General features: G+C 40.2%; 1 long non-coding RNA gene across 1 annotated transcript in view; it reads left to right on the forward strand.

The window, feature by feature from the left end:
* The window catches only part of LOC130013252 (uncharacterized), a 72,539-nt gene extending 60,177 nt beyond the window's left edge, over positions 1-12,362 (forward strand). The window contains exon 5 of the long non-coding RNA XR_008788633.1: positions 12,271-12,362. This is a non-coding gene — a long non-coding RNA (uncharacterized LOC130013252). The remainder of the gene's footprint in view (positions 1-12,270) is intronic.
* The last annotated feature ends 393 nt before the right edge of the window (positions 12,363-12,755 follow it).

Consider the following 12,755-nt stretch of genomic DNA (forward strand, 5'->3'; position numbering starts at 1 on the left):
CTATCATTTCTGGGCTTCCATACCTTTCATTGAGTCTTGCCCTCATAAATTTTAGACCAGCAGCTGGATTCCTTGAGTTGGACGTTTGGCATGTTTTTTGGTCTTTCTTTAAGAGATAACGAGAAACATCTTCAACAATGTTTAGTTTTCTTGCATGATATGTCTCTTGTTTGGTTTTCGGTACCTACACAACTATTAGTGGATACATCATGAAAATTTGATTTACGATTTGTTTGAGTAAATGTCATAACTTGAAGTTCAGCTTCCGCTTCGTCTACTTCCATTTTTGATTGAAGTATTTTTCGTGCAGTTTCTAGTTCAACCTGCTCTTTCTTATGAAGCATTTCTTGCTCTACTGAACGTTTTTGTAAGTCAGTTTCTTGTTTCACATAATTAAACTTAAACCTTACTTTGGCTGTCTCTGCCTTCATCCGTTGCTTTGCTAATATACTAGAGGAAACTGAACTAACGGAACATTTTTTGATGTGCCATGTGAACTTTTACCTTCACTTTTATTTTCCCATAAAAAGTTTGTTACTTCATCGAAAACTTGTTCCAATTGTGTACGAAGTGAGTTAAAGACATAATTGTGACCTGACAGTTCTTGCTCACTTTCAGTTGTCTTAATTCTTATTAGACATTCTTTAAATTGCTCAGATAATTCACCATAAATTCTGAACGCAGACTTGAGTTCCTGTGTTACAGACGGCTGCAGGGACTTGTCTTGAATTCCGGATTTAACATGTTTAAATAGTTCATTAATCTTGTACTTTTGTTTCAGTAATTTAGATTTGTATGTTTGTACTGTTTCGTGATATATACTTTGAGACTTGTCAGTGAGTTTGTGTACTTGTCTAAGTTCATATCCACCAATCGCCTGGTCTGCTTTGTCTTGTTCGTCCATGTTTACTTGTTATCGGTCTTGTTATGGATCTTGTTATGGGTACTTGTCTTGTTACTTGTCTGGTAAGAAAGGCGGTGGTTTTTCATTATCATGACTCTCTATGGGACACAGATAATCAATCGGCTAACGATAAAACCAATTCTTCTGTACTTTATTGCAGAACCAATCTTACCGTGAAAACTACAATAAAACATAAAACAACCTCTAAGTACATGTAAACAATGTAAACAAACATGGAGACAAAGCATAAGTTAACTATGATAAACAAACCAAGTTGCCATTATGTAACAGTTGACTTAATAATTTAACAGTATTTCTTGTAGCAAGACCAGACGACATGACCAAATTGAGACGACCAACTTGTGAAGTACAACTTGATTTACGATTACTTTCTTTAAAAAGCTTTCTATCTGATTTAAATTGTTAAACATATAATTATATTGAACACATACACCATGCAGCTCTTATCATATCTTATCATAGTTTAAAACTAATGTGTTGTAATAACAACACATACTGAAACTGTAAAACAGTCAAAACATGTGTTTTTCAAAAGATGGAGTCCACAAAAACATTCCGGAGGGCCTGACAAGGACAGCTGTCTAGTCCTTCGGATGAGACGAAAAACCGAGGTCCCGTGTATACATTAGAATGCACGTAAAAGATCCCTTTGGAATTCGATATAAGAGTAGGCGATAGTGCCGCTGCCCGGGCAAAATTTCCCTCATAGCACACTGTGTGGCGTATGCCCGTCTTCATTTCATTTCATTACAAAAACATTCTCTCCAAGGGAGATTACTCCAACCTACAATTTCATCATACTATGATTAAGACCAGTAATTTTCTTCATATGCACTACAGATGTCCACAATTGTTTTATACCCCTGTCGTCTTCACCCCTTCAACCATAACCACTCTGTCCGAAGTATTATTTACCTGAAATTAATTCAAACTATATGATTTTATGAATGAAATATGATTCTCTTGTAGAAAGTGCCATAGTATTATCTCCATGACAGTCGAAAACTTAGCACACTTAATGATCATATACATGTACTGTTGACTAATATGACGCCAAACCCAATCAGCAGGAACAAATTACTATAGTATAGTTCCTTATAAGCTTCTTATAATTGCTTGCTTTAATTACTTGATACTATAGAAACTGTTATTACTAGCATTATGAAAACAAAAATGTATTTTGTACTTATCTTCATGGCAAAGTGTATTTCAGCTGTATGTATATTTGTAATTGCACTATAATACTTACATCTCTGTCTTATCTTCTGCTCTAGAAGTAAACCGGTGCAAACCGGTGAACTTTAACTCAATAATACATGTACATATTTTCTACTGATTGAATCAAAATGCAAACTAAGTTTAGACCCAATATTGGGTAATGCTAACCTAATAACAATGACCATCTTACTAGAAAATGTTATAGCCTGATTTTGGGGGCATAATACTAAAATATGCAAATGACTACGAAAAAAGTCACTATAGAACCTAACAGAAGAAACATTTCCAGTTACATGTGACGCCCAAACGCACCAATAGCTACCGCATGGAATGCAGGTGATGCTTAGGATCATCATGGGGGTCCAACCCAAGATTTGCACGACTCTGACTTTGAATGTTACAGTCATTGTGGCATTGAATTCCAGGGTGGAAACATCAGTTTAATTGTTTTAGTGACCAGAAAACAAATTTTGATATGCGTCGGCTTACCCAAAATGAAAGGTTACGTGCCCTTGGCATGCTACAGATCGGCACAACACAGGCGGTTGTGGCGCGGACGATGAATGTTTCTCAGTCTGTCATAAGCAGGCTATGGTCCAGATACCGTGATACACAATCTGTACAGGACAGACCACGCTCAGGTCGACCAAGGGCGACAACTCAAGCCCAGGATCGATTTATCCGTACCTTGGCCTTGAGAAATCGTGTCATCACAGCAAATCAGATCAGCGCTCGTCTTCAAACAGACACTGGTGTGAGAGTGAGTGGCCAGACGATTCGGAATCGACTGCATAGGGGTCACCTTCGCGCCCGACGTCCTCGCGTGATCCCTTGTTTGAGAGATCATCACATTCAGGCAAGACGTCGTTGGTGTAGGGATCGTCAACACTGGGATAATCGACGCTGGAGCAATGTGATGTTTTCAGATGAGTCAAGGTTCATTGTTGATTTTTTGGACAGACGTAGGAGGGTGTGGCGTCGTCGAAACGAGCGCTTCCAAGACGTTAACGTCATCAGACATGATCGATTTGGGGGTGGTTCTGTTATGGTGTGGGGAGGCATCACTGTTGCTGGAAGAACGGCTTTACATGTTGTTGCAGGGCGTGTTACAGGCCAGTACTACCGGGACAACATCTTGGCAGTCCATGTTGTGCCGTTCGCACGACGTCATGGCCGCCGTTTCATCTTCCAGGATGACAACGCAAGATGTCACAGGGCCAGGATCTTTACAGGTTACCTCCAACAACAGAACATCACCACATTACCTTGGCCAGCACTGAGTCCCGACCTCTCCCCCATCGAGCATGTCTGGGACATGCTTGGACAGAGGTTACGTCAACGTCAACAACGTCCTGCCAATGTCCAAGAACTTGCTGCTGCGTTGCAACAGGAATGGGACAATCTGGACCAAAATGACCTTAGACGTCTCATTAGGAGTATGCCACGTCGGGTCAATGCTTGTTTGGCAAACAGAGGAGGATTTACCCGTTACTGACTTGGTTGTGATGCTGTGGTAACTTTGCTGTTTGACCCCGGGTATCATTTTACCCTTATAATAATCAGTCTGTGCCTTACTTAGTCTAACGATCATTTGGAATAAATCGATGAATGTGAACTTCATTTCATTTTGTCATTTGTTTCTTCGTCAGTTTCATTAGGTGACTTCAATAACACTTAAAAATCAAATATCCCCTACTTTTTTTGAATAGTATATTAAAGAAAATGAAATTGTTACCAGTTTTTCTTTGTAGAGTACATGCTAACAGCAATGAGAGAGAGAGGGAGAAATGGGGTTTAACGTCCACTCGACACAAACTACGTCATTTCGGGACTAACACATGGTTCAATTTTATTTCAATCATTCGCTTGCGCGTAGGGGTCTTTAGCTGTGGGAGGAAACCGGAGGACCCGGAAAAACCCCACGAGGTTGGACAGGCGACCCTACTCCTTGTCACGTGCAACCGGGGAATCGAAACCCCGCCAGTTGACTCAATGACAGACCGTATGTTATTAAAGTCACCTAATGAAACTGACGAAGAAACAAATGACAAAATGAAATGAAGTTCACATTCATCGATTTATTCCAAATGATCGTTAGACTAAGTAAGGCACAGACTGACCATTATAAGGGTAAAATGATACCCGGGGTCAAACAGCAAAGTTACCACAGCATCACAACCAAGTCAGTAACGGGTAAATCCTCCTCTGTTTGCCAAACAAGCATTGATCCGACGTGGCATACTCCTAATGAGACGTCTAAGGTCATTTTGGTCCAGATTGTCCCATTCCTGTTGCAACGCAGCAGCAAGTTCTTGGACATTGGCAGGACGTTGTTGACGTTGACGTAACCTCTGTCCAAGCATGTCCCAGACATGCTCGATGGGGGAGAGGTCGGGACTCAGTGCTGGCCAAGGTAATGTGGTGATGTTCTGTTGTTGGAGGTAACCTGTAACGATCCTGGCCCTGTGACATCTTGCGTTGTCATCCTGGAAGATGAAACGGCGGCCATGACGTCGTGCGAACGGCACAACATGGACTGCCAAGATGTTGTCCCGGTAGTACTGGCCTGTAACACGCCCTGCAACAACATGTAAAGCCGTTCTTCCAGCAACAGTGATGCCTCCCCACACCATAACAGAACCACCCCCAAATCGATCATGTCTGATGACGTTAACGTCTTGGAAGCGCTCGTTTCGACGACGCCACACCCTCCTACGTCTGTCCAAAAAATCAACAGTGAACCTTGACTCATCTGAAAACATCACATTGCTCCAGCGTCGATTATCCCAGTGTTGACGATCCCTACACCAACGACGTCTTGCCTGAATGTGATGATCTCTCAAACAAGGGATCACGCGAGGACGTCGGGCGCGAAGGTGACCCCTATGCAGTCGATTCCGAATCGTCTGGCCACTCACTCTCACACCAGTGTCTGTTTGAAGACGAGCGCTGATCTGATTTGCTGTGATGACACGATTTCTCAAGGCCAAGGTACGGATAAATCGATCCTGGGCTTGAGTTGTCGACCTGAGCGTGGTCTGTCCTGTACAGATTGTGTATCACGGTATCTGGACCATAGCCTGCTTATGACAGACTGAGAAACATTCATCGTCCGCGCCACAACCGCCTGTGTTGTGCCGATCTGTAGCATGCCAAGGGCACGTAACCTTTCATTTTGGGTAAGCCGACGCATATCAAAATTTGTTTTCTGGTCACTAAAACAATTAAACTGATGTTTCCACCCTGGAATTCAATGCCACAATGACTGTAACATTCAAAGTCAGAGTCGTGCAAATCTTGGGTTGGACCCCCATGATGATCCCAAGCATCACCTGCATTCCATGCGGGAGCTATTGGTGCGTTTGGGCGTCACATGTTACTGGAAATGTTTCTTCTGTTAGGTTCTATAGTGACTTTTTTCGTAGTCATTTGCATATTTTAGTATTATGCCCCCAAAATCAAATATCCCCTACTTTTTTTGAATAGTATATAAATCTGATAAGGAAATGCAAAAAAGAATACTTTGAGAAAATTGACGCAAAAATTAATGATAAAGAAAACTTTGGCACTAAAAAATGGTGGAACCTAATAAACGCATATACTAAGACACAGGCTGCATCTTCAAACGAGCCATCCCCCCATTAACAGTTGGAAATGATACAATGTTTACGCCCACTGATAAAGCCAATGCCCTTAATATTATTTTCATTCAACAAACTGAACTGCCAAGTACTAACAAAACTCTTCCACCCCCCACCCCCCCAAATGAATACTAATAGCCTAGACTCGATTGTACCAACCTCTGGAGAAGTTAAGGACATACTAAATAGCCTAGATACACCAAAAGCCTCAGGTCCGGATGAAATCAGTTCAAAAATTTTAAAATATATAGTAAATGAAATTAGTAATCCCGTATGCCAACTTTTTCGTTTTTCGCTAGATACACACACTATTCCAAACTTATGGAAATTTGCAAATGTCATGGCTATTTTCAAAAAAGGACACCCAACTGACTGCAGCAATTACAGACCGACCCATCTCACTCCTCAGCATTATTATAAAAAATATTTGAGAAAATATTATATAAACACGTCTTTAACTTCTTCAAGGATAATTCAATTCTAACAGCACTTCAAAGTGGCTTTCTTCCGGGAGATTCAACTATCTTCCAATTAATAGATCTAGATCACTTCTTTTGTCAAGCCATTGATCATAACAAATATACCAGGATCGTCTTTTGTGACATCAGCAAGGCTTTTGACAGAGTCTGGCAACGTTGTGAAACCACCCCTTTTAATGAACTCAATAGGAATAACGGAAGTAACTGAACCTAAACACCTCGGACTTATCTTTCAAAGCAATTGTAAATGGAACAGCCACATTAATAGTATAATTAGCAAAGTATCAAAACTAGTAAACAGTCTTCGCTCCCTGAAATATCGTTTAAATAGAAAATCGCAACATACCCTATATTCTTCCTTCATTCTGCCGCACTTTGATTATGCCGATGTTATATGGGACGGGTGCACTGACTACTTATGTAATAATCTCGAATACCTTCAGCTTGACGCACTACGCATTATTTGCGGGGCAGTTAAAGGTACTAGCCATGCTTACCTCTACGCGGAATCTTGGTTTATTCCACTCAAAGAGAGACGAAATCGACATAAATTAAAACTACTTTACAAAAGCATCAATAACCTAACCCCTCCTTATCTTAAGAATCTCGTAAACCTTGAACCTACAAACAAATATTCCCTTCGTAATGCAGACACATTAAAAGAAATTCGATGCCGTACTGACATTTTTGCTAAATCATTTATCCCATTCAGCATAAGAGAGTGGAATAAACTCAGTACTCCTGCAAGGAATTCTAGAACTCTGAAAATTTTCTTCGATCATCTATCCAAATATGATATTAAAATTCCTTCGTTTTATTATAACGGTCTGCGGAAACCTCAAATAATTCATTGCAAATTACGACTTCGATGCTCTGACCTGCAGAGTCACAAATTCCTAAGACATGTTGCCGACAGTCCCGCGTGCCTCTGCGGGCATATATTTGAAGATCCCGACCATTACCTTCTGCGATGTTCCTTACATTCAAATGCACGAACAGAAACCATAGACAAATTACAACATAATTTTAAAAATATAAACTGTCTTTTATTTGGTTCCACAACCTACAGTCTTGACGTTAACACTAATATTTTTAACCAGGTCCATAAGTTTATAGATATGTCAAACAGATTTTAAACTCGATCAATTAATATTTATCGTCTATTTTATGTATAATTTTGGTTAATCTCTCTAATGTTGCCTATTATTAAAAATTCTTACTATAGTTGTATATGTATAATTATTAATTACTATATATACTGTACATTTTCACCCATTATATTTTATTTTGCTTATATAATAGGTATGTGTTTGCCATTATAACTATGTATATACACACATTTTTGTATTAATGATATATATACAAATTATTTAGGGAGAGGGGTTTTATATGGAAGCCTATAACTACCATTCATAATTTCTACTTTTCGCCTCTTCAGAACACGAAAGTCGAAAAGTCGAAAAGTAGAAGTTACGACAAAATGTGAGGCGACAAGACGGTATACAAGCCAAAATCAACTCGAAAATAGGAAATTAAGAATTTGCTCAACTTTCAATCACTGTTTATGAGAAATATCTTTGATGCAGAAACACAAAACTTTGCACATAGTTTCTTATTGATGTATTTGATGCATTAAAACAACAAAATTATTATAAAGGGCTATATTTTAGTTACAATAAGGTGAACAAGTTTGAGTAAATTTGTGAACTCAGGGCCTGAATCTTCAAACACTTGAGAAAACTATTATAGATGGGTGACCAGATCACAGACATGAATGCCCTTCAGACATATTAAAATACTGGCTTATCCGTGAAGATCTATCAGTAGAAGTTGGCTTAATCTACAAATGTGATCGATTAGAGTTATGCTTAATTATTTATATTTTTTATATATACTCTTAAAGAAAAGTAGGGGATATTGAAATGCAAATACCTATACAGGTTGTGATATGACACTTGACATGCTTTGAGACTATGTTCACAGATGAAAATTTATCGCCCCAACAGAACCACTGAGCTGCACGTGCGACACACAATAGCGCCATACATGTGGGAGGGGTTCATTGTAAAATTTGACACTACAAGGAAGGGTTGATGAAAACTGCCGCGTGCTGTTTGCTTTCCTATCGGTTCTTGCATAAGGTTTACTGTTTAGCGTATCTTTGCTTTAGTGTGTTACGTTTAATTTGCGATGAGACGTCTTCAACATGATGAACGTCTACCTGCTATCGGCATGCTTTAAATGGGTTCTACACAGCGAGCAGTAGCCAACATGCTTAATGTGCCAGAGTCTGTGATCAGCAGACTGTGGGGAACCGGTGCCAACAAACACACAATGTTGATGATAGACCTCGTTCAGGTCGTCCTAGGGCCACTACACAAGCCAAGGATTGATACATTCGTACACAGGTCCTGCGAAATCGAGGACAAACGGCCAATCAGCTTTCTGTAAACTTGTACCAATTTACAGAATTCGAGTTACACCCCAAACGATTAGAAATCGGCTACATGCAAGCCCATTTGCATGCGCGACGACCGCGTGTTGTGTCTCCATTAACTCACCAGCACATGGCAAACAGGCGTCAATGGTGTAGGCAGCGTAGAAATTGGGGTAATCGTCGATGGGCGCGTGTAATGTTCTCAGATTTACTCTGGATTTCACCGATAGGCGCGCTCGCGTTTGAAGGCGTGTAAATGAGCGTCATGCTAACGTTAACGTCAGACAGCATGACAGATTCGGCCGGGGGTCTGTTATGGTGTGGGGAGGAATCACCATGACTGGCAGAACGGACTTACATATTGTTCAAGGAAGGGTCACTGGTGTGTACTACAGTGACCATATCCTGGCACCGATAGTTCTGCCCTTTGCTCAACGTGCAGGTCGACGTTTCATCTTTCAAAGTGATAATGCCCGTGCCCACCGCGCTCCTGTCGTGAATGACTACCTCCAGCGTCATAATATTGTTCATATGCCTTGGGCAGCCATGAGTCCTGACCTTTCCCCTATAGAGCATGTCTGGGACATGGTCGGGAGACGTGTTCGTCGACGTCAACGTCAACCGACAACACTGCAAGAATTGGCCGTGGCACTGCATGTCACGACGAATTGCTGAATTTCTGGGGACTGGTGGAGCAATTACTCAATATTAAGACAAAAATCACAAACGTCCATTTTCACTTTTGACAGCGTATCTCTTTGCGAGTGAAATGGGGCCGTCAAATAAGCCGCCCATATGAACTGTTTATGTTCATGTGTAGGCAATTGACCTGTTATTAACATACACTGGTTATCTCTAATAAAAACAGCAGTGCATTTCCGCAGTTTTGCATTGTTTGTGAATATTCCCTACTTTTTTTTTGAAGAGCATTATAATATGATTTAGAGAGTGTTCACATTCGCTGATGGCAATATTGTGCCTATTTTCAATCATCTAGGCCTTGGTCCAATTAGTGATGACGCCAAACGGAATAATATACATTAAGGTCAAAAAGAACTGCGAATCATAAAAAAAACTCGCCTACCTCTCTTAATGTGGCGTGCTAAGACTAATGCGATGATTTAAAAGCTTTTGACCCGATTGAAGGCTTTCTACAATTCCCTTTCCACACTTAAATACAACAACAAATGTGAAATCTTCTGAAATCTCGATCAAAACTATCGCTCCTGTTATCTATAAGTATTGGCAATGGGTCGCACACTAAGCAGTGTTCGAGAACTCCTGATGCCACTTCTTACTCGTGGAATTAACATACCTAACTAACTTTCTATTATAATTCTCGATTACTTGAATAATACCAAAAATAATTTACCATTGTACGCAACAGGTTTCATTATTTTGAGAAAACAAATAATTAATCAACATTTTCCTGTTATCTCATTTTACTGGTTTCATTTATATTTATCTATTGTGCTTCTAGCATGATGTATTGTGTCCAACTGTAGTCCTTTGAACAAAGTGACTGTGGCGATAAGTCGATAACAATCAATGGATAATATCGCAAGTCTATTTTGTCGTATGATTGCGCTAATAATGTCGTGTTGTCGTGCTATGCAAAGATTTTACATGGCCACTATCAGTCACTATATTGTGGACTACTGGTTTTACAGTTTAGTTCACTCGATTCAGTCGTCTGGGGGAGTCACTTAAACTAAACTCTGCATCATTATCGTTATCCAACAGCTAAATGGTATACAACGCCTAGCAAGTTTCGTTATAGTAGTAGTAATGGTAGCAGTGATGTTTTTAAAGAGTCACTGCCAACTTTGTTGACCTTGTGATACCGAGCGCCATGGAAAACGCATCACTTTTTTTCCCAAATATTTTATTACGAGGTGGTTTTGTATGTATAATATTATGGAATACTATGAACTATTGTTTCACACAATGCTCCCAAACGCAAAAAATTATCGGCCCGTGTGCAAAAAAAAAATGTACGAGATGCACATGAAAAGCCCAATATTCACGTGCAGCATTGTGTGTGAGCCCTTTAAAAGCATGTTTTCAACTTAATGTGCAGTACATGAACTGTGAAACGTCAATCTGTCGTAATTTGTTGTTGGACGTGTGAAGGAATCGAGCTAGAGATGCCGAGCCTTACTGAAAATCAACGGAATGAAGCCATGGGAATGTCCAGAGCTGGCATGTCTACACGTGCTATTGCCAGACATTCAATTGTCATCAGTCCACTATTGTAAGGTTGGTGGAACGTGTTCGAGTTACTGGATCAACACGTGACCGTCAACGTCCTGGTCCACAACGCGTTACAACCCAGGCCGCTACATCCGGGTCACTCATCTGCGTGACAGATTCCGCCCAGCGACTCAAACAGGTGCAGCAGTCGTCGGAAGACAAGGACCAGTAAGTGCCAACACCGTAAGACGTCGTCTAAGAGAAGTAGGACTCCGTGCACGACGACCTTATGTTGGAGCTATCCTCAGGGATCATCACCGTCAGCGGCGTTTGATATGGGCTCAAGGACACCAGACATGGAGAAAAGTAGACTGGCAAAGTGTGTTCTTCAGTGATGAGAGTCGCTTTCATCTTTATCACGCCTATGGCCGTCAACGTGTGTGGAAACGTCTTGGGGAACGTCTTGCAGACTGCTGCGATTCGATGGGGTGGGGGAAGTGTAATGGTGTGGGGAGGCTTCAATTTCATCACCGGACCGCCCTACACATTTGCAGGGGTCGCGTTAATGTTGTAGCCTACCGTGATGATGTCTTGCCGTCTGTATCTGAGACCACAGATGCACACCATTGCTGCTTTAGAAGCTGCTCTTGTCCAAGAAGAATGGAACAATTTGCCCCAGACCTTCTTTCAAACATTGGTTAATTCCATGCGACGTCGCTGCACAGCGTGCGTAAGAGCCCGTGGAGGACAAACGCGCTACTGACATCTGTGTCGTACTTTTGGTTTTGACCCCTCTGACTTTGTACCGTTGATTACAGATTAAACATCCATAAGTGTACAAATGTGTTGTTATTGATGTGTTTCCATTTGAATATTGTTCACAATAAGAAGCAAAATTAATAAGATATGTTTTCAGGATCATTTTGTTATACGAAAAACTAAGTGATGCGTTTTCCATGGCGCTCATTATATATACAACTTTGCCATGTAAATTTAGTTTTAAAATGACACCTCTTTCTAAAGTCTTCGACAAAAGAATTATTTAGTGAAAACTATATGTAACTATATTTATACGTAATTTCTGTAAAGCTCGAATAAATTAGAAATCTAATCTCTATCGTGTTCACAAGCTCGGAAAAAACTATCGCGCTCACCATGTTTTCGCAAAATGGCGACATAACTCTAAAAATATAAATCCGATTTTGCCGACTACAAATGGGGATCCTCGTCTTGGCATAATACAGTCTGTCATATTTGTACGCATAACATCATGTGTGTCGCCGTGGTAAAGTTCCAATATCCTGCAATTCCCCTTTAGTCTTTAGGCAGTATTGCTATCGGTATACACATTAACTTGTATGTGCTCAATTTTTATAGTGCTGTTGATGAAACGATAACATGTATAAAGAATGTCAGTGATAGTTGTGATCCTATAGCAGCTGCAGATGTTATACAGAGTATGAACGGTGCCATTTTACAGTATACACAATCACCACACAACTGCACATTAGGTAAATCATCACTTCTATATATATCCCATTGTTAGGCATTCCGAAATACATGTTAAAGCTATCACTTCGTGGAGCTGTAATAGTAAGTGTGTTGTGCTTGATGCAGGTGATGTATGCTGAGACAAGTTTTACGATCGTCACCAGAAGAAAAAAAAAAGTTTGATCAAACATGTTATTATACACTGAAAAAAAAACTTGTGTTGAAACAACGCAAACTTGTGTTGTTTTCAACACAAGTTAGGTGTCTCTATTTAACAACATAAAGTTGTGTTGAAACAACACAAACTTGTGTTGAAACTTGTGTGAAAATCTATACAATATTTGGGATGAAATTTCTGAAACTTGTGTGGT

The sequence above is a fragment of the Patella vulgata genome, chromosome 6 (genome assembly GCF_932274485.2).
Source record: "Patella vulgata chromosome 6, xgPatVulg1.2, whole genome shotgun sequence".
NCBI classification, from domain to species: Eukaryota; Metazoa; Mollusca; class Gastropoda; family Patellidae; genus Patella; species Patella vulgata.